Source organism: Phocoena sinus, chromosome X, assembly GCF_008692025.1.
Source record: "Phocoena sinus isolate mPhoSin1 chromosome X, mPhoSin1.pri, whole genome shotgun sequence".
Classification (NCBI taxonomy): Eukaryota; Metazoa; Chordata; class Mammalia; order Artiodactyla; family Phocoenidae; genus Phocoena; species Phocoena sinus.
In genome coordinates, this window is record NC_045784.1 from 72155854 (window position 1) to 72178098 (window position 22245).

Here is a 22245-nt window from a genome sequence, read left to right on the forward strand (position 1 = left end):
TTGGTAAATCACTTAATTTCTATGAGCATCCATTTCCTAGTTTGTAAAATTCTGGATTATATGACTTGTTTTACTTACCAGTCTGGATTGTTAAAAGTAATTTAAGATATGTGAACTCATTTTTCTTACATTTTTTTTCAGCCGCACCCCGCGGCTTGTGGGATCTTAGTTCCCCAACGAGGGATGGAACCTGTGCCCCCTGCAGTGGAAGCATGGGGTCCTAACCACTGGACTGCCAGGGAATTCTCATTTTTCTAAAGTTTTAAAGCATGTTATAGTTGTAACATATTTATATTTTTAAGGATAACTAGGCCCTTCAGTTTATCTATCATATTCAGATATGGAATTTCTTAGGTTGCTCTCAGCTTTAGGATTTGGTGTTTTAATGAAGACCCTGAGCCATTGGCAAAAGATTAAACTATGCTCAGTATGTTCTATTCAAACAAGCAGAGCAATGAGTGAAATATTTTAGATGTATTGCTTTGGAAATACTTGAAAAATACAGCTTTGAGGAATGAAATAGCTAAAATATAGCTAAGGCTCTATTTTTACATTGGAATATTTCAGATAAATTCCTATGTAACACTGTCCTTATATATCTGATATCATACTTAAAACCAGCTCTAATAATGCCCTAATAATGTTTTATGTGGCTAAATCATTTGAAAAGTACAAAAAAATTTTACTCATTAAGGACTCGTTCTTGGAAAACCTGGTTTTGAAAATGGAATGAGTCCATAAAATCATCACCAATTCAAATAGAATACATTCTTGCCAACACTAAATATTTGAATTTTGGGTAAGCCATCAACTTTTTTGTTTGTATGTTTACAAAGAGTTGAGCTTAGGTTAATATAATACCTTGAATATCTTTATCTTGGCCAACATGTCTCTATTAACATTGTCCTTTTAATCCATTATTATTATTCGCTTTTAAATTTACATACAGTAAAAATCACTATTATTCATGCATGGTTTTATGAGTTAAAACAAACATATATAGTCATGAAACCATCATCACAATTAAGGTACAGAACAGTTCTATCATTCTGAAAAAAACCTTAATGCTGCTTATTTATAATCAATCTCTCTAGCCACCCAGCCCCTGACAATCCCTATTCTGTTCCTATTATTTTGTTTTTATAGAATGCCATATAAACGGAATAATACAGTTTGTATTTTTTCTGAGACTAGCTTATTTCATTTAGCATAATGTATTTGAGATTCATCTGTGTTATCTGTATCAGTAATTTGCTCCCTTTTCTTGCAGAGTAGCATTCCATTGTAGGAATATACCACAGTTTATCCATTCATCCATTGAAGGACATGTGGGCTGTTTTAAGTTCTTAGCTATTATGAATAAAACTGTTAAAAACATTTGTGTGCAGGTTTCTGTCTGAAAATATGTTTCCATTTCTCTAGTAAATACCTAGGAGTTGGACTGCTGGGTCATATGGTAAATGTATACTTAACTTTATAATTCAAATATAAACGCTTTCCAAAAGTACAAATTTGCTTTTGCACCAACATTCTATGAAAGTTTCAGTTCTTTCACTTCCCTACCAGAATTATAATCATATATTTCTAAAAAATTAGTCATTTTAATAGTTGTGTAATTGTATATTACTATTGTGGTTTTAATTTGTATTTCCCTAGTGATAATAATATTGAGCGTCTTTTGCTATTCTTATTTGTCATTCATACATCTCTGTAAAAGTGTCCAAATATTTTGTAAATTTTTAAATTGGATTGTTTGTTTCTTATTTTTTAACTTTTAGGGTTCATTACATATTCTGGATACAAGTACTTTATGAGAAATATGATTTTCAAATATTTTATCCTTGCTTGTGCCTTGTTTTTATTTTATTAACAGTGTATTTCACAGAGCAGTTTTTAATTTTGATGAAGCACTATTTATCACTGCTGTTTAGCTTTTTTTTTTTTTTTTTTTTTTTTGCGGTACGCGGGCCTCTCACCGCTGTGGCCTCTCCCGCCGCAGAGCACAGGCTCCGGATGCGCAGGCTCAGCAGCCATGGCCCACGGGCCCAGCCGCTCCGCGGCATGCGGGATCCTCCCGGACTGGGGCACGAACCCGCGTGCCCTGCATCGGCAAGCGGACTGTCAACCACTGCGCCACCAGGGAAGCCCTGCTGTTTAGCTTTATGGATTGTGCTTTTAGTGCCATACCTTAGAAATCTTTGTCTAGCACAAAGTAACAGAAACTTTTTCCTATGTTTTCTTTTAGTAGCTTCATATTTTTGCATTTCACATTTAAGTTTAGGATCCATTTGGAGTTGATTTTTGTGTAAGGTGTGAAGTACAGGTCGAAGTTTTGTGGGGGTTTTTGCATATGGATATCCAATTGTTCCAGTACCATTAATTGAAAAAAACTTTTTATTGAATTGCTCTTTCATCTTTGTTAAGAATCACTTGACCATATATGTGTGGCTCTTTTTCTGAACACTCTTTTCTGTTCCATTGATCTATGTGTCAATTCTTTCATTAAAACCACACTGTCTTAAGTACTGTAGTTTTATCATAACTGTTGAATCAGGAAGTGTGAGCCTTCTAATACTGTAATTTAAAAAATCAATTTAGCTATTCTACATCCTTTACATTCTCATATGAATTTTAGAATCAGATTGTTGGTACTAACAAAAAATTCTGCTGGGATTGGATTGAATCTATAGATCAGTTTAGGGACAATTGCTGTGTCTTCCAAATCATGAATATGATATACTTCTCTCTAATTATTTAGATCTTGTTTGATTTCTCTCCTCAGAGTTTCATAGTTTTCAGTATACAGATTCAGTACATAGTCTGTTAAACTTATACCTGTGTATTTCTTATGTGTGTATGGTTTGTTTGAAGGGGAAGGGGGGTATTGTAAATGGTATTTTTAAAATCATGGTTACTATAGTTTAAAATAATGTAGTGTATATTTGAAATTTGCTAGGAGAGTAGATCTTAAGTGTCCTCACTACACCAAAAAGAAATAGAACTATGTGAGGTGATGGATATCATATATGCAATACCTTGATTGTACTAATCATTTCATTATACATATATATATATATATTAAATCAAACCATCATATTGTATACCTTAAATATATACAATTATACAAATTGTATAAGTATATACAATTAAATATATACAATTTTCATTTGTGAATTATACCTCAATAGAGCTGGAAATTTTAAAAATTTCCAATCGTTCGCTGCTAGGTTATCAACATACAATTTAATTTGGTATATTCACCTTGCTAAATTAATTTACTGGTTCAAGCAGCTTTTTTGTTGATTGCCTGGTATTTTCTAAACAAATATGTCATCCACAGAGAAAGGCTTGTTTATTCTTTTCCAATACATTTCCCTTTTCTTTCTTCTTTTTTTTTAACATCGTTACTGGAGTGTAATTGCTTTACAATGATGTGTTAGTTTCTGCTGTATAACAAAGTGAATCAGCTATATATATACATACATCCACATATCTCCTCCCTCTTGCATCTCCCTCCCACCCTCCCTATACCACACCCCTCTAGGTGGTGACAAAGCACCGAACTGATCTCCCGGTGCTATGTGGCTGCTTCCCACTAGCAATCTATTTTACATTTGGCAGTGTATATATGTTCATGCCACTCTCTCACTTCGTCCCGGCTTACCCTTCCCCATTCCCATGTCCTCAAGTCCATTCTCTACGTCTACGTCTTTATTCCTGTCCTGCGCCTAGGTTCTTCAGAACCACTTTCTTTTTTTTTTTAGATTCCATATATATGGGTTAGCATACGGTATTTGTATTTCTCTTTCTGACTTACTTTACTCTGTATGACAGACTCTAGGTCCATCCACCTCACTACAAATAACTCAATTTTGTTTCCTTTTATGGCTGAGTAACATTCCATTGTATATATGTGCCACATCTTCTTTATCCATTCATCTGTTGGTGGATACTTAGGTTGCATCCATGTGCTGGCTATTGTAAACAGAACTGCAGTGAACATTGTGGTACATGACTCTTTTTGAATTATGGTTTTCTCAGGGTATATGCCCAGTAATGGGATTGCTGGGTCATATGGTAGTTCTATTTTTGGTTTTTAAGGAACCTCCATACTGTTCTCCATAGTGGCTGTATCAATTTACATTCACACCAACAGTGCAAGAGGGTTCCCTTTTCTCCACACCCTCTCCAGAATTTATTGTTTGTAGATTTTTTGATGATGGCCATTCTGACTGGTGTGAGGTGATACCTCATTGTAGTTTTCAGTTACATTTCTCTAGTGATTGGTGATGTTGAGCATCTTTTCCTGTGTTTGTTGGCAATCTGTACATCTTCTTTGGAGAAATGTCTATTTAGGTCTTCTGCCCATTTTTGGATTGGGTTGTTTGCTTTATGATATTGAGCTGCATGAGCTGCTTGTAAAGTTTGGAGATTAATCCTTTGTCAGCGGCTTCATTTGCAAATATTTTCTCCCATTCTGAGGGTTATCTTTTTGTCTTGTTTATGTTTTCCTTTGCTGTGCAAAAGGTTTTAAGTTTCATTAGGTCCCATTTGTTTATTTTTGTTTTTATTTCCATTTCTTTAGGAGGCGGGTCAAAAAGGATCTATGTCTGGCCTTACATTTACATCTTTAATCTATTTTGAGTTTATTTCTGTGTATGGTGTTAGGGAGTGTTCTACTTTCATTCTTTGACATGTAGTTGTCCAGTTTTCCCAGCACCACTTATTGAAGAGGCTGTCTTTTCTCCATTGTATATTCTTGCATCCTTTATCAAAAATAAGGTGACCAGGGCTTCCCTGGTGGTGCAGTGGTTGAGAGTCCGTCTGTCGATGCAGGGGACATGGGTTCATGCCCCGGTCCGGGAGGATCCCGCATGCTGTGGAGTGGCTGGGCCCGTGAGCCATGGCCACTGAGCCTGCACGTCTGGAGCCTGTGCTCCACAATGGGAGAGGCCACAACAGTGAGAGGCCTGCATACCACAAAAAAACATTTTTTTAAATATTAATAATAAGGTGACCGTATTTGCATGGATTTATCTCTGGGCTTTCTATCAGGTTCCATTGACCTATATTTCTGTAGGTACTGGTCTTTTATTTCTTTATTGCACTGGCTAAGACCTATAGTATAATGTTTTATTCAGAGCTGTGAGACTGGACATTTGTTCCTTTTTCTCAATTTTAGAAGAAAAGTGTTCAGTCTTTCACCATTGAGTGTTACATCAGCTGTAGGTTTTTCACATGCTTTACAAGATTAAGGAAATTTCCTTTTATTTCTATTAAACTGAGAGTTTTATTATTACTGTTACTATCATCATTATAATGAATGGATATTGAATTTTGTCAAATGCTTTTTCCTGCTTGTATTGAGGTAATTGTACATATTTTGTTCTTTAACCTTTTGATATGGTAAATTATGCTGGTTGATTTTCAAGTGTTGGATGAGTATTCTGTTCCTGAATAAACCCCAGTTGGTGGTGATGTATTATTCATTTTATATATTTATTTGATTTGGAAATATATTGTTGAAAATTTTTGAGTCTGCATTCATGAGGGATGTTTGTGATTTTCTTTTCTTGTATTGCATTTGGTTTGGTACAGGCAATGAGTTAGGAAGTGTTCCTTCTACTTATATGCTCTGGAAGAGTTTACATAGAATTATTATAGTTTCATTAAATCTTTGTTAGAAATCACCAATGAAGCCGTCTGAGAATGGAATTTTCTTTGTTGGAAAGTTTTAAGCTATGCATTACATTTCTATATTATTCAGACAATGTATTTCTTCTTGAGTGAGTTTGGGCAGTTTGTGTCTTTCAAAGTATTGGCCCATTTTATCTAAGTTGCTGAATTTAAAGGTGTAAAGTTTCTTATATACTATTCTTTTATCATCCATTGAGTACTTATAGGTTCTATTGTGTTGTATTTTTCCTTCTTGATATTGGCAATCTGTTTCTTTTGTCTTGGTCAGTTAACAAGAGGCTTATCACTTTTATTGATCTTCTGAAATAATTAGCTTTTGGTTTCATTGATTTTTGTCTATTGTTTTTCTATCTTCATTTACATTTACTCCTGCTCTTATCATTACTATTCCCTTCATTCTGCTTATTTGGACTTAATTTGCTCTTCTTTTTTCTAGTTTCTTAAGGTGGGAACTTAGATTATTGATCTTTGAGCTTTCTTCTTTTCTAAATATAAGCAATTAATGCTATAAATTTACTTCTAAGTACTGCTTTGGCTGCATTCTACAAATTTTGATAGGTTGGATTTTTTAACAGCCTTATTGAGGTATATCTGATGTACATACAGCTGCACAATAGTTAATGTCTACAATTTGATGAGTTTGGCCTTATACAAAAACTAGTGAAACCATCACCATAATCAAAGTAATCAGCATATCCAACGCCTCCCAGAGTTTCCTTGTGTCCCATTGTTTATTTGTTCTGTAATAAGTACACAACATGAGATTAACCCTGTTAACAAATTTTGAACTGCACAATACTGTATTGTTAACTATAGGTATTATGTTCTACAACAGGTCTCTAGAATTTTTTCATTTGGCATAACTGAAACTATCTACCCACTGAATAACAACTTCCCATTTCCCTCACCCTCCATCCTGGCAACCACCATTGCATTCTCTGCTTCTGACTATTTTGGATAGCACAAATAAGTGGAATCATGTGGTATTTGTCTCATGACTAGCTTATTTCACTTAGAATAGTGTCCTCCAGTTTCATCCATGTTGTTGTAAATGGCAGAATTTCCTTCTCTTTAAAGACTGAATAACATCCCATTGTATGTATATATTACATGTCGATGGACACTTGGCTATTTCCATATCGTGGCTATTGTGAATAGTGCAGCAATAAACATGGGCATGCAGATATTTCTTCAAGATCCTGATTCCAATACTTTTGGATAGTTGTCCCTTGCTATCTTTGGGGGATTAGCTCCAGGAACCCCCACAGATACCAAAATCCAAGGATGCACAAGTCCATTACAGTTGGCCTTCTGTTTCCACCTATCCATGGGTTCCACATCCATGGAAACAAAGGGATGACTATATACCCAGATGTGGGATTGCCGGATCATATGGTAGTTCTATTTTTAACCATTTTGAGGAAACTCCATGTTGTTTACAATAGCTGCTGAACATTAATTTACATTCCCACCAACAATGTACAGGGGTTCCAATTTCTCCACAGCTTTTCCAACACTTTTTATCTTTTGTTTTTTTTTATAATAGGCCTCCCAACAGGTGTGAACACCATACACCAAAAAGTCAACTCAAAATGAAGACTTAAACATAAGACCCAAAACTGTAAAACTCCTAGAAGAAATCATACAAAAAAAGCTTCTGGACTTTGGTCTTGGCAACAATTTCTTGGATACGTCACCAAAAGCACAGGCAACAAAAGCAAAAATGGACAAGTGAGACTACATCATATTAAAAATATTCTGCAAAGCAAAGGACAGTCAACAATCAACTAGAGTAAAAAAAAAAAAGCAACCTACAGAATGAAAGAAAATATTTGAAACCATATATCTGATTAGGGTTACTTTCCAAAATATATAAGAAACACCTAAAACTCAATAACAAAATAACTAATTATCCAATTAAAAATAGGCAAAGGGCTTGAACAGACATTTCTCTGAAAAGACAAACAAATGGTCAACAGGTATTTGAAAGATGCTTAGCATCATTAATTATCAGGGAAATGCAAATAAAAACTATCATGACACAGGGTGTGTTTTAATTGTCATTCAGTTCAAAATACTAATTTTCCTCTTTATTTAAAATATTTAAGTATTTTCCAGATATCTTTGTTATCAATTTCTAGTTTAGTGTGGTTATGAATAGAGAATATACTTTATATTATTTCAACTGTTTTAAATTTTTTAAAGTTTATGGCACAGGCAGAATATGGTTTCTTTTAAAGAATGTTCCATGAACATTTGAAAGGAATGTATCTTTGGCTATTGTTAGGCAGATAGTTCTAATAATGTCAATTAGGTCATGTTGCTTAATAGTGTTGTTCAGATCTTCTGTATCTTTACTGATTTCCTGACTTATTCTATCAATTACTGTAAGAGGAAAGTATAATTGTGCACTTGTCTATTTCTACTTTTAATTGTATCAGTTTTGCTTTATGTATTTTGAAGATCTGTTGTTAGATGCATATTCAACTAATATTGTTACATATTTGGGGTGAATTGATCCTTTATTCATTATGTAATACCCCTTCTTTATTCCTCATACTATTCCCTTTTCTGTATTTTAATTTGTCTGACATTAATGAATATACTTCAGCTTTGTTTTGAATAACCTGTCATAGTATATAATTTTCTTTCATTTTATTTTAATTTATGTCTTTACATATAAAGTAGATTTCCTATAAGTAGGATACAGTTGGGCTTTAAAAACCCAATATGACAGTATGTGTATGACAGTATGACAGTTAGTGTGTTTAGATCACTTACATTTAACGTAATTACTAATATGGGTGGATTTGGGTGCACCATTTTATTAGTTGTTTTCTGTTTGTCCTTCTGATTTTTTGTTTTGCTGTTCCCCTTTCTCCAACTTGTTTTTTATTATTTTAATATGTCTTTGTAATGTTTTAATTCATTGGCTTTTGGGCTACATTTCTTTCCATATTTTTGAAGTGGTTTTTCCACTGACTTTGTTTTCCATGTTTTGTCATGAGAAATCCACGGTCATTTCCAAATCTTTGTTTCCCTATGTATTTTGCTTTTCTCCAGCTTTTTTCAACACTATATCTTTGATTTTTAGCAATTTGATTATAATGTGTCTGGGCATGATTTCCTTTGAGTTTAACTTGTTTCAAGGGATCTTGAACCTGTAAATTTTTATCTTTCTTAAGTGTTTTGTAGAATTCACTAGTGTAGTAATTTGGGCTTGGAGATTTCTTAAAAGAAATATTTTTAATCACAAATTCAAGTTCTTTAATAAAGTGCTCAGTTATTGTATTTCTTCTCAAACAAGCTTTGATGATTTCTGTCTTTCAAAGAATATATATATATTTACTTTAAGTTGTTTATTTATAGGCGTAAAGTTAATAGTCCATTAGTATATTTTTAAATGTCTGAACAGTCTGTAGTGATATCCTTTCTCTCATTCCTGATATTGGTAATTTGTGTCTTCTCTCTTTTTTGTGTACAGCCTTTTCTCAAATATCCATGTTTTGGTTTCACTGCATTTCTCTATTTTTTTTAAATTGAAGTATAGTTGATTTACTATATTGTGTTAGTTTCAGGTGTACAGCATAGTGATTCAGGAATTTTTGCAGCTTATATTCCATTATAAGTTATTACAAGATACTGGGTCTAATTCCCTGTGCTATACAGTATATCCTTGTTGCTTGTCTGTTTTAGTTTGTATCTGTTACTGTTTTCTGTTTCATTTATTTCTGCTCTCATTATTTATTTTTTTCTGCTTGCTTTGGGCTTAATTTGCTCTTCTAGTTATCGTTTGTTAAAGTGAAGCTCAAGTAACAGATTTTCAAGCTTTCTACTTTTCTACTACAAGTGTTTAATGCTCTAAATGAACTCTAAGTGCTGATTTAACTGTATTCCACATATATTGATATGTTGCAATTTCATTTCCACTGATTATACAGTGCTTTCTAATTTCTCTTGTGGGCTCTCCTTTGACCCATTGGTTACCTACAACTGTGTTGTTTACTTTCCAACTATTTTGGGATTTCCCAGATATCTTTGATTTATTGATTTTTAGTTTAATTCCTTTATGATCAGAGAACATCCCTCATATGACTTCAACTTTTTACTTTTGATGGTTTGTTTTATGGCCCAAAATATGGTCCATGTTGATCAATTTTCTATGTGCTTCTGGGAATAATGTGTACTCTGCTCTCTTTGGGTGGATTCAATTAGGTTGAGTTGGTTGAAAATGTTGTTCAAGTCTTAAACAGTTATTAATTTTCTCTCTACTTATTTTAGCAATTACTGAGAGAAACTGTTAACATTTCTAATTGTATACTAGTCTGTTTCTCATGTCTCTTTTAACAGTTTTTGATTCATATATTTTGAAGTTCTGATATTAGGTACATAAATATTTAGGATTTTTATGTTCTCTTAATTAATTGATCCCCTTATCAATATGAATGATGTTCTTTACTGCTGATATTTTTTTCTCTGAAATCTTCTTTATCTGATAAGAATATAGTCAACTTTATTTAGATTCATTGTATATATTTTTTCATTTACTTATGTTTAACATATCTATTTCTTTATACTTAAGTGGGTTAGTTGTAGACATTTATAGATGAGTTAAAGTCTAATGTGACAGTACCTGCCTTTTAACTGGTATGTTTAGACCATTTTGAAATTAATATAATTATTGATATGGTTGGGCTTAGATACAATCTATTTGTTTTCTATTTGCCTCATATGTTTTTTGTTCCTTTTTTTTCCTTTTTTCTATTTTAATTTTAATTAAACATTATTTATAATTCAATTTTATCTTCTTGGTTAGCTCATCCCTCTTTGTCATGTTATTTTAATGGTTGTTTTAGTGACCATGGTATACACCTTTAATTTATTATCAAGTTAATTTATCATAATATTATATATACTACTTCACATATAATAGAAGAATCTTACAATAGTATACCTGTATTTCTGTTCTACTCTTTTGTGCTATTGTTGTCATACATTTTGCTTTTATATATGTTATAAAACCTCCAATAAATGGTTATTTAAACAATTAAACAGTTATCATTGAAAGTGATTTTCAAAAATTAAAAATCATACATATTTACCTACATATGTTTTACTTCCATTGTGTAGGTCCAAAGTTCTTTTTTTAGGTGCAAATGCAAGGAGCTTTACTGTAGTAATGCCCTTCATTTTCTTTAATTCTCTACAGGCTACATACAAAACAAGAACATAATAATGAAGAAAAATTAATTTCAATTTGGTATCATTTTCCTTCTGCCTGAAAGATTTCCTTGAACATTTTTGGTAGTGTGTTTCTGCTGTCAGTGCATTTTTTTTCTTTGGAATGAGTAAGAAAACCTTTGTTTTGCTTTGATATTTTGCTATAGAATTCTAGGTTAACAGATTTTTTTTAATCTTTCAGTGCTTTAAACATATCATTCCATGGTCTTCTGACTTGCATTGTTTTCAACAAGAGGCCTCCTGTCATTCTAATGTTTGTTCCTCAAAAGTGATTGTACATAAAGGTGATATTTTTTGCCCTGGATACTTTTAAGCTTTTTTTCTCTGGATTTCAGCAGTTAGATTAGGAGATGCCTTGGAGCCATTTCCTTTAGCTTTCTTCTTCTCAGAAGTTGTTAAGCTTCTTGACTATGTGGATTCATAGTTTTCATCAAATTTGGAAAAATTTCAACTGTTAATTAAAAATAATTTTCTTCACCTTCTGGGACTCAAAACACATGTATATTACATTGAGTGATATTGTCCCACAGCTCATTGTTGGTCCATTCATTTTTTTCCCCATAGTTTTACTTTTGTCTCTAGAATTTCAATTTGGATCTTTTAATAAATCTTCCATTTCTTTCCTCATCAGGCTTGTGCTTTCCTCTACCTTCTTGAACACAGAGAATACAGTTTTAATAGCTGCTTTTACATTCTCTACTAATTCTAAACTCTATTTTTGTTCATTCTGGTTTTTAAAATTATTTCTTCACCACACTATGAGCTGTATTTTCTTGTTTCTTTGCATACTTTCTGTAGTTTTTCATTTAATGGCAGATATTGCTAATGATGCTCTTGGATACTGGATGTTTTTATATTCTTTAAATATTTTGGAACTTTGTTCTGGGATATATTTAAATTACTTGGAAATTGATTCATCTGAGGTTTGCTTTGTTAGGCAAATCCAAAATTTCCTTTAGTCTAGGGCTAATTTGTCTCATTACTAAAGTAATACCTTTCTGAGGACCTCCCTAGATATTCCATGAAATATAGTTTTCCAGCCTGGTGGTTGAAAACCTAAACTATTCCTCGTCTTATGTGAGCTCTGAGGATTGCTTGCCTGATCATTTCTAGTGGTTCTTTCCCCATCTGCAATAGTTTTCTCACACACTGGAGTTGATTGGTATTCAGCCAAAGATTCAAGGGGCCCCTCTACAAGTCTCCAGAGCTCTATCTACGTGCAGTTTTCTCCTGTGAGTGTTCTCCCCTCCAGTACTCTATACCTCAAATTCTAGTCACCCTGTCCTCTGTGAACTCTGAATTCTGTCTCCTCAACTCAGAGAGACTTCCAGGCTGTTTGGTTCCCTTTCCCTTGGTTGTGGTCTGGACACTTTCTCCAGGCAGTGACTTGGGACATTCACAGGGCTTATCTTATTTGTTTTCCTTCTCTCAAAACATCGTGATCCTGTGCTACTTTTTGTCAAATGTCCAAAATCCACTGTTTCATACATATTTTTGCTGTTTTTTTTGTTTGCTTTTAGATATTTAAGATGAGAGGGTAAACCCTGTTCTTGTTACTTCATCATAGCTGTAAGCAGAAGTTCAGGTGGCCTTTTGGAGTGGTGGAGTGGGAACACTATGTTAGGAGTGAGGACATCTCTGTTTCTATTAAGCTTCACTACTTGCTAGTTTTGTGACCTTAGCAAAGATAATTGACCTTTTGGGCCTCAGTTTCATCTGGAAAATAAAGTTATAAAATCTGTCCTACTCTTCTTCACATGATGAATTATCTTAATTAAAATACTTGGTAAACTATAATGTGCTATGCAAAAGTTATTTTTGTTAATTGTAAACATTTATGTAAACAACTTGTCATTCCTACTAGTAATAATTAATTTAACATATACCAAACCACTCCCACATCATGTGTATATAAACCTCAAATAAAGGAAACATACATTAATATATTCTCATGGCAAAAGAAAGACAGATCCTGACCCTCTTCTATGTAATGAGAGTTTGATCTTTTAAAGTTTTGGAGAATGAAAAACTTAAGCACAACACCAATGGGCATGGTGTCCATGTATGTAGGTGCCTCTGCATAACTTTTTAATGTAATATTTAGCAAACGCTTGATTAAATATACAATAATTAACTGACACTTTGAATTTAATGAAATTTGAATACATGTAAAATAATTGCTATGGTGGACTTCCCTGGTGGCTCAGTGGTTAAGAATCTGCCTGCCAATGCAGGGGACACAGGCTCGAGTCCTGGTCTGGGAAGACCCTACATGCCACGGAGCAAGTAACCCTGTGTGCCACAAATACTGAGCCTGTACTCTAGAGCCTTCAAACCACAACTACTGAGCCCACGTGACACAAATACTGAAGCCCGTGCACCTAAAGCCTGTGCTCCACAAGAAGAGAAGCCACCGCAATGAGAAGCCTGCGCAGTGCAACAAAGAGTAGCCCCTGATTGCTGCAACTAGAGAAAGCTCGCACACAGCAACAAAGACCCAACACAGCCAATAAATAAATAACTTTATTTAAAAAAAGAATTTATGGTAAATCTGTTTTCAGAAGCTGTCACTTTAATGTATCATTTACATTTAATGATCCTCATCTTTACAAACGGCAGCTCTATTTAGTTATTTTATAATGAACTTGCCAGAATTTGCAGATATTGCAAAAAATAAATTTCAACATCTTCTAAGCATAAAGTCAAGTAACAGGCATTGCATCTATTCAAATACTATAAAAGGATATTCATTATTTGTTCATTGGGCTATAACTACTGAAATGCATTGCACACATCTCTTATCTTCCATTTTAGAGGTATAATTGGCCTCTATCACTTAGGTGGAAACATGAAACAGGAAATTTTAACTACAACCCAGAAAACTTTCTCAGGGCACAAAGAAATTGTACACTGACCTCACTTTAAAAAACACTTAAGAATTCTATATAATTAACGTTCATATTTTCCAGCTACATGAAAGCTAAATATATATTCATAATGACAGGGGCACAAATTCCAAGATAATATTATGTATAAAGTTTTCATATAAATAGATGAAAAGATATATCTACAGTGACATATATCTCTATAGCCACATGTCTAATGTCTAAATTCAAAGATGATGAATGTTTGTTCAAAAACAATCACTGGCAAGCAGATATACTAATCTCAGATTTTTTCATCAATTATAATAATTTGTTAGCTTTTAATGACACTTGCTTTTATCACAAAGTGGTAATGTTAAAATAATAAAATACCTTTAAACTACAAATACCTTATCAAACACTCAGATGTCAAAACTCATAACAAAATAAGAAAGATCAACTTCAAACAGATAATCAGTTGGACAACAGAAGCATAAACAGGGCCTCAATCGGATAATTGATTTCCTGTTGTCTTTAGCTCTGCTTTCATACAATCCCACATGCATACACTCAAACAGAATAAATGACAATTAATGACCAGTGATATATAGCATCTACTGATGAGTTAAATACTACCTTGATCCATATATATTTGTGACTGAATTCTATTTCTGTTTTACATTTCTAGCCCCAAGCAAATCATGCAAGCAAATCATTTCTTTCACTAGTTCATGATAGTGATTCCACTGCCATAAGCACTGACCCCTAACATCCTGCAATTAACATTCTAATACCTTTAAATATAGGTTGCATTTTAATTTACTATTGAGGGTAGCTCTATAAAATTTCTCATAGCTGCACATTGCAAAAGTGATTGTTAATAAATTACTCATTATATCAAAATAATGTCTCTTTAATTTCACCATACTGTGAATTTATCCTTATTAGTTCTCTCTTAATTTTTTCTATCATCCACACAACTCTCTCCTACTCTATCCTACCTCTTCTCTCACTCCCAGCAAGAATTTCCATTGGTAACTAAAATTTGTTTTTAAAATGTTAAAGCCATATTTATTCACTTAAACTGGATACTCTTTTGGTGTTTTATGAGTTAGATTTACATAGTATATGTTAAGATTTAAGGGTAGTTTTACCTAGAAGCAAAGAGATGGACTGTTTGACTCTCATACTTTCCATTCCTGATTTTATTGCAAAAACTTTGGGGGAAAAAGTATACATCCTGTTCTTTGGGGGTTGGAGGAAGATTTCTCAAAGCACCCCATCTGGTGGTAAGTAGGTAACAGTATATAACTACACAAATGTATAGTGCTGAACCAACACACACACATATCTAATTCATCAAATAGTGGAAGCATAAATTTATCCCTACAATAATTTTAATAGACTAAGTACTGCTTAATGGTTTAAAAGCCTCATGGATTGCAACTAAAATCTGATAGTCATAGGTAAAGTCTTATCTTTCTTCTTCCTTTAAAAGAAGAAAACAAAATCAAAAACAAAATCTTTCCTATATTGTCCAAATCCACCTTTGGGTCTCTGTCTGAGGAACTCTGCCTTAAGGTACTCAACTCATTCCATCAAATGTATTTTAATTGTGATTTATGACTATAAAAGAGAAGTTTTATCATTATACCTGGTGGAAAGGCTCTGTGTGTAAGTGAACACATGCAGATTGTGAGGTTTTCTTTTCAAGATTACCAGTGAAATAAAACCCTCAAATTTAAAAATTTTCATAAAACTTGCAGACCTCTGAGAACACGTCCTTGGACCCCTAGGGGTCTGCAGACCTCAATTTTTAGAGACACCACCCTATGTTAAGCCTATGACATTAAGATAGAAAACATACGTTATTACCAAATCATAGACGTATATATGTTTGAAGAATGGGATAAATAATGACCCCTAATGTTTTTGCCAGCACTGCATTTCTCCTGCCTAGTCATGTGTTTCACTTGGATATGAGCACAAAATAAGATATTGTTACATAACAAATGTGCTTCTGTGTATTTCGTCACAATGCTATTCACTGGTGTTAATCAGACCAGATCTGAAGACATGGACTATACTATCCAAGGTTTAATCATGACCATATTCAGCAATTGTTATTTTCCCACTAATATTTAATTCAGGTAACCAGATAACCATTTGCAAAAATATTCTCAAGGCTATTTGGAAACTATAGCTTCACTTGTGAATTGTCAGAACACATATTGCTTCAATATAATTTGCAATAGTGAGAAGTCGGAGCAACACATTTTGCAAAATAACCCTTTCTTCTCCAAGTCACTGCTCTCAAAAGCAGCCAATATATAAGTGAATTACCAAAGATATTTTAATTTAGTCACTTAAAATTTTATTTATTAAGTATATATTTGCATATAGAGAGCTATTAATTTACTGTGTTCTGAACCTAAGTCTTAAACCAATTTCAAAGGAGTCAAGAGAGTCAAAAGAACAAAGGTGTTTCTCAATAATATTTTTATTACTTCTTTTTAAAGTTGAAGGTTAGAAAGTGGGTGATGAATGGCAGGGATGGTAGTTATTAAAATACCGTTTCCTGAAGAGAACATTAACACAATTTTGCCTGTACTTAATACTTTTTATTAATATATGGATTTAATAACTTCTTAAAATTTAATTAATAAATAAAATCATAGAATTTTAAAGCTAGGGATATCCTTAGGTATTATGAAGATCATGCCTTCATTTCACAGTTGAATAAACTGAGGGCCAGAGATGTGATGTATTTCAGAACTTGTTTTATGAAAAATGTCTAATGTGTATTATAAACTCTTTGATGCCTAATTCACTTTATCCAACACCTAGAATATTAAAGAACACAAACTTAATAAATAAGTGCTTTTGAGGATGATATCAATTTAAATATCAACTAAAGGACTACCCTGACTATATTAGTTTGCTACAGCTGCTATAACAAAGTACCAAAAACATGGTGGCTTAAACAGAAATTTATTGTCTTGCAGTTCTAAAGACTAGAAGTCTGAGATCAAGGTGTTGGTAGGGTTGGTTCCTTCTGAGGACAATGAGGGAAGGATGGGTTGTAGGCCTCTCTTGTAAGTGGCCATCTTCATGTTTAGATGGCATCCTCCCTGTCCACTAACCAATTACTTATCCCAATAACAAGATTAGAGGCTGGCTTCCTTTATCAGCCAAAAAGTCCATCAATTCCTGTGCTGACCCTTACCCCGCTGCACCCCGAGGTATCTATATCCTCATTCCTGGAACCTGTGAATATGTTAGACTCCATGGGAAAAGTGAATGAAGGTTGAAGGAGGAATTAAGGCTGGTAATCAGTTGACCTTAAAATAAAGAGATTATCCTAGATTATTTTAGTGGGCCCAGTGTAATCACAATTATCTTTAAATGTGGAAGATGGAGGCAGAAGAGTAAGTGTCACAGTGATGCAAAGTGAAAGATGTGATCAGACATTGCTGACTTTGAAGATGAAAGAGGGCCACATGCCAAGGAATGTGGATAGGCTCTAGAAGCTAGAAAAGGAAACAGATTCTTCCCTAGAGCTTCCAGAAAGGAAAGCCCTGAAGACACTTTATTTTCACCCTGTGAGACCTCTTTCAGACCTCTAACCACCAGAACTGTAAGGTAATACATGTGTTGTTTAAAGCCATGTGTTTGTGGTAATTTATTACAGGAGCAAATAGAAAACTAATACAGTTCCTCTTGAAGGTATTAGTAACAGTGACCCCAATAAACCTATACTCTTCTGTAACACTGTTGACATGTCAAGTAATTAGGATAAATATCATTTTAATGGTAAGGTCATTACTATCAACAAAATAAGTGGGTTCAGTCACTATTAACAATTTTACCCATCACATAGGTGTAGCTATCTTCTCAAAGAGACAACGTTGACTCCAGAATGGAGCAAAACTGGTGTATATTAGCCAGATAATACTTTGATTACATATTACTTTACACATGTGAAAATGGACAAAAGGAAATTCAGAGTTTTCTATAACTACCAGCTCTTAAAAAGTTTAAGTTGTACAAGAATTCATATTTCACTTTGTATCAGTGTTTCTCAGACTCTTATGTGCATATGAATCACACAGGGATCTTATTAAAATGCAGATTCTGATTCAGTAGGTCTTGGGTGGAGCCAGAGATTCTGCAGTTTCTAAGAAGTCCCCAGGTGATGCCCATACTGCTACTCCATGGAACACACCTTGAATTGCAATGATTTAATAGACACAGATGCACCAAACCCTACCAGATAAGTAAACTGGCTCCAAATCACAACTAATACTGAGTTCAAAAGTAGTCTCTCTCTACATTAAGTACTACTAATTGTGAAAAGGGAAAAACAAAAACAAAAATGACCTTTAGCATCTCTTAAGCATTCACTGGTGATAAAAGTGAGCCTCTAGGTTCTAATTAAAATGCTTGACTGATTATTTTAATAACTTACATACATATTCAAAAATAACTTCATGTTGTCTTAGAATAGCGGGGATGAGTAAAGTCTGAGCATTCTATACCTAATTAATACTTCCCATTAATGTAGAATATATTTCTTCTTCCACATTTTACAATTCCTCAGATCTCTTCCAATTGTTTCTCTGTTGAGGAGATTTCAACACAATAAATGATTGGTCTATGAAAGGGCAAAGCTATTTGGAGAATGGGTCTGGGATAATTACTTTCCTAAATGGCATAGCTATTTCATCCATGAAGCACACTGTAGGTAGACCAAGCTAACCAAGTAAGAAAGTATAATATATAAAGAAATATATTAAAGCAATATATTAGTGTTGGAGAAAAGTTATGATCTATCCTTTCACAAAACCCAATGAAGAAACACTTTCACCATTGCTTGGTACTTGACAATAGAAAAAATAGTGTATGGGTCTACAAGCCTTCTGCCACCGAAGGCACTGGAGTCAAAACAAGGATCCCTTTCTCTTAAAAGTCATTCTATCTGTTCAAAATTTTCATTTCCACTGAGAGAGAAAGGAAAATGTCATAGGCATTACAGACTCATAAAGAGAGTAAGTCAGGGAGAAATTTTACACACACACAAACACAATTTTTGAAAACGAATGAAGGGCCTCATTCTAGCTCTCCAGCCTATAACCTAGTAGTTAAGAATGAAGCCTCTAGAATGACACTTGCTTTGAAGTACTGGCTCTGCCACTTACTACTTGTATGACCCTGGACAAGCACCATGCTTGTCTACCTGAGAAAAATGCCTACCCAGGGCATGTAAGTCACATGTTTCCATGGCTGTTTTAAGAACCATAAAATAAATTTCCCCCAACCCCAAGGGAAGAGAGGTTAAGAAAATGTTTTCTCAATTTTTGCCACTCTAACAAATAACACATTTAAAGATTCTAAGGATCAACCCAATTGGACATAAGTCTCATGTAAAACAACAGGAGATCAAGAAGGTAAGACAGCTCTGCTGTTGTGGATTTCTTTACAGATGTCAGATGTATAGTATTTGATTGACAATATAATGCCAATTGTTCAGTTGCCATGTACTTAGATCTCTGGTTAATCCAGGCAATTTTGCTACTAGTTGGCACAAGGATGATTCCATTTGCACAGACAAGTTTCAGTTTATTGTCTTGAAATTTTATGCAGGTTAGAAAGGTCTCAATCAGTGACAGTTTCTGAATACACTGGCCTCTCCAGTCCCCTTTGTATGCAGAATATATGTCTCTAGAATTTTCACTGTTTACTTCCAAATCACTATGCCTAGATAGAGTGTACTCAGTGCAAGTATAAGACACCACCAATTTCATGTTTAGCTAACTGACTCCACTGTAAAATCAAAATCAACAATTCAAATATTTTTACCTTGTTGGGGATTACACTACATAAAAATATAATTCCCTCTGGGAATACAATTTTAAAAGCAGAATTAATTAAATATATATATTTAAAATATTCATAGTTTACTTACAATAGGCTATGACAATAGTTTTCAAATTTACAGAATATAATACCCTTTTGGACTGCTTTTCATCCATGTTCCTAAACCTCAAACATTGATGGGATATTGGGATGGTGCCTCAAAATGAAGCAGCAGTCCAAGTGAAATCTGTAGAAAGCCTCTGTATTAAACCACATTCACTTTCTTTCAAATAAAACTGAGCTCCATGGAACAATGCAGTTTGAAGCCCAAGGGGTAGGGAAGTGACAACTGATATATTATAAAATAGCAATTATGGCAGCCATCACAATGATTAGCTCTGATTCAAGATGAAAACTATCAGTGACAGTCAATATAAAGCAGCAAACGCAAGACATCCTGTAATAAAAAGAGTGAATAATTAGTGGATTTAAGAGAAGATGCATAATGAAATGTTATCAAAGAGAAATATAGACAATGGAAAATGTCTTAGTATTTTTCAAACTGAGAAAATTACACACAGAACCACTTCTGGGATAATGTTCCCTTGGTCTTATTTTTCAGGACAGAACATATTTGCAGGCTACCCAATATATAGAGATGTCTTTTTCTGTACTGCATTTTCTTTGAACCATATTGAGGTTTATTCAGTCACTGGAGGGTCCCTTGCTTGACTAATGATGAATAAGTTTTCACATATATACAGTTCTTTCGATAACTGTATTACTTTGTTTCCCAAGAAATTGGAAAACAAAGACCATATATAGCTGTAGATATTTCAAATAGTCATCCAGATGCTTTGGATAAAGAAGTATATAGTAGATGGTATGGTCCCAACTCTTAAGAACAGGTTTAAAATCCAGTTGAGGAGTCTAGTCTAACACACACATACATACATACACACACACACAATAAAATTTAAAAATAAGAAGACAGTATAAGGCAGGCTATAAGAAAGTGACAAATATAAGAACTGATGTAGGAGTTCTAGAAAAGGTGAGCTTAATAATGGTTGGATTAGACTTGGAAGGTACTTACAGAGAGGTGCAACTTACGTTGAGCTTCCAAAGTGAGTAAGACGTGAATAGGCAAAGAGAGCGCATCTTAGGTGAAGGGAGTGGTAGTGATACAAGGAGCAAAGCTCTGGAGGTAGATTGTTCTGGCGACATTAGGGAGAGTTGTGCACTGAGAAATAAACTAAGGTAAGGTTCCTGTTGTATAATAAAGTCAGATTACAAAGCTCTTTGCAATCCAAGTGTAACTGGGCTTGGAACAATAGAAAATAAGAAGCCAATAGTATTTTGGTGGAGAAAAATGACTTGATGAAGGAAGTGATCAAGCCATTAGTCTGACAGGATGAATTAGAAGGCTGGCTAGGAGGCTCCTGGAATGACTGGATGGGTGGTAATGAAAGTCTAGACTGTAAAATAAGGGGAAAATGGTAGGAGATACTTTCAAAGGAAAACTCACCAGAACTTGATAATCCCTTAACTATGAGAAATGGAGAAAAATCCAGATTCCTCTGTAAAATAGGAGTTCATGATCAGACAGTGGAGCAGAAGTATTAACACTACTATACAATTTCTCCACCAAGGACAGGCAGGCAGGATGCTCCTCATGGTTGCCGAGTGATATAGCCCCTCCCAATGAAGGGGAGTCACAGGATCTCTCAAAATAGGATTTGACCTTGGTGGTTCTAACAGAGACACAGAGGAAGAAGGAAGGACTTAGCGCCAAACCTGAAACCAAGACCAAAGCTTTAAAAGAAACCTTTCCAAGAAGGAAAAAAAAAAAAAAGACAAGAAAGGAAAATTTCTTACTCTGAGTCTCTCCAAAGAGTTTGTTTCAAAAATCACTGAGCGGCACGCCAAATCAGAGTTCCTTGAAGATTAAAAGTTGGATTCACTTGAATAATTAGTGTTTCTATTCTCCAAATGGTTTTTCATCTCAGTAATTTCTATTCCAAACTCCTGACTTCTTTCCATTATTCTAAACCTGATAACTGTAGATTAAGAATTTGCCTTCTTACATTTTTCAGGCCCACTCTGGGGCTGCATATGCTCATTAGGCCAGATTCAAAGTAACGGGCAGATTCTTTCCATCAACTAGCGCTTGAAACATCACAAGGCCAACTTACCAACCCTTCGCATATTCTGCCCAGACAGACCTCAGCCCAACCCCCTCTAGCGAAACGGAAAAGGCGCATGCGCAAACGCAAACTCCACGCCTATACTCCTTGCCACGAACTCCACCCTACCACCCCCACCTCCCCGCAGAGGTTGTTATTGCGCAGGCGCAGCACCTCCAGCGCGTTTGAACAGGGCTGTGAGAAATCTGCAGTCCAGTGAAATCTAGATGTGTTAGAATTCACTCCCCCTCCTTTCTTCGGAGGCAGAGGCGCCACTTCCTCCTACTCAGGGGCCAGAAGCGCGTCCCAAACGTCGCACTCTCTCGGAGCAAGGTCCTTCGTTCTCTGCCAGTGTCTACTGTATCCCTATCCTCATCTCGTTTTTAATCTCACGCTGCCGC

The 22245-nt window shown here is 34.5% G+C and overlaps 1 protein-coding gene across 1 annotated transcript in view; it reads right to left on the bottom strand.

The window, feature by feature from the left end:
• The window catches only part of HDX (highly divergent homeobox), a 172215-nt gene that overhangs the window by 149696 nt on the left and 274 nt on the right, over nt 1-22245 (bottom strand). The gene's annotated exons all lie outside the window — the stretch shown is intronic.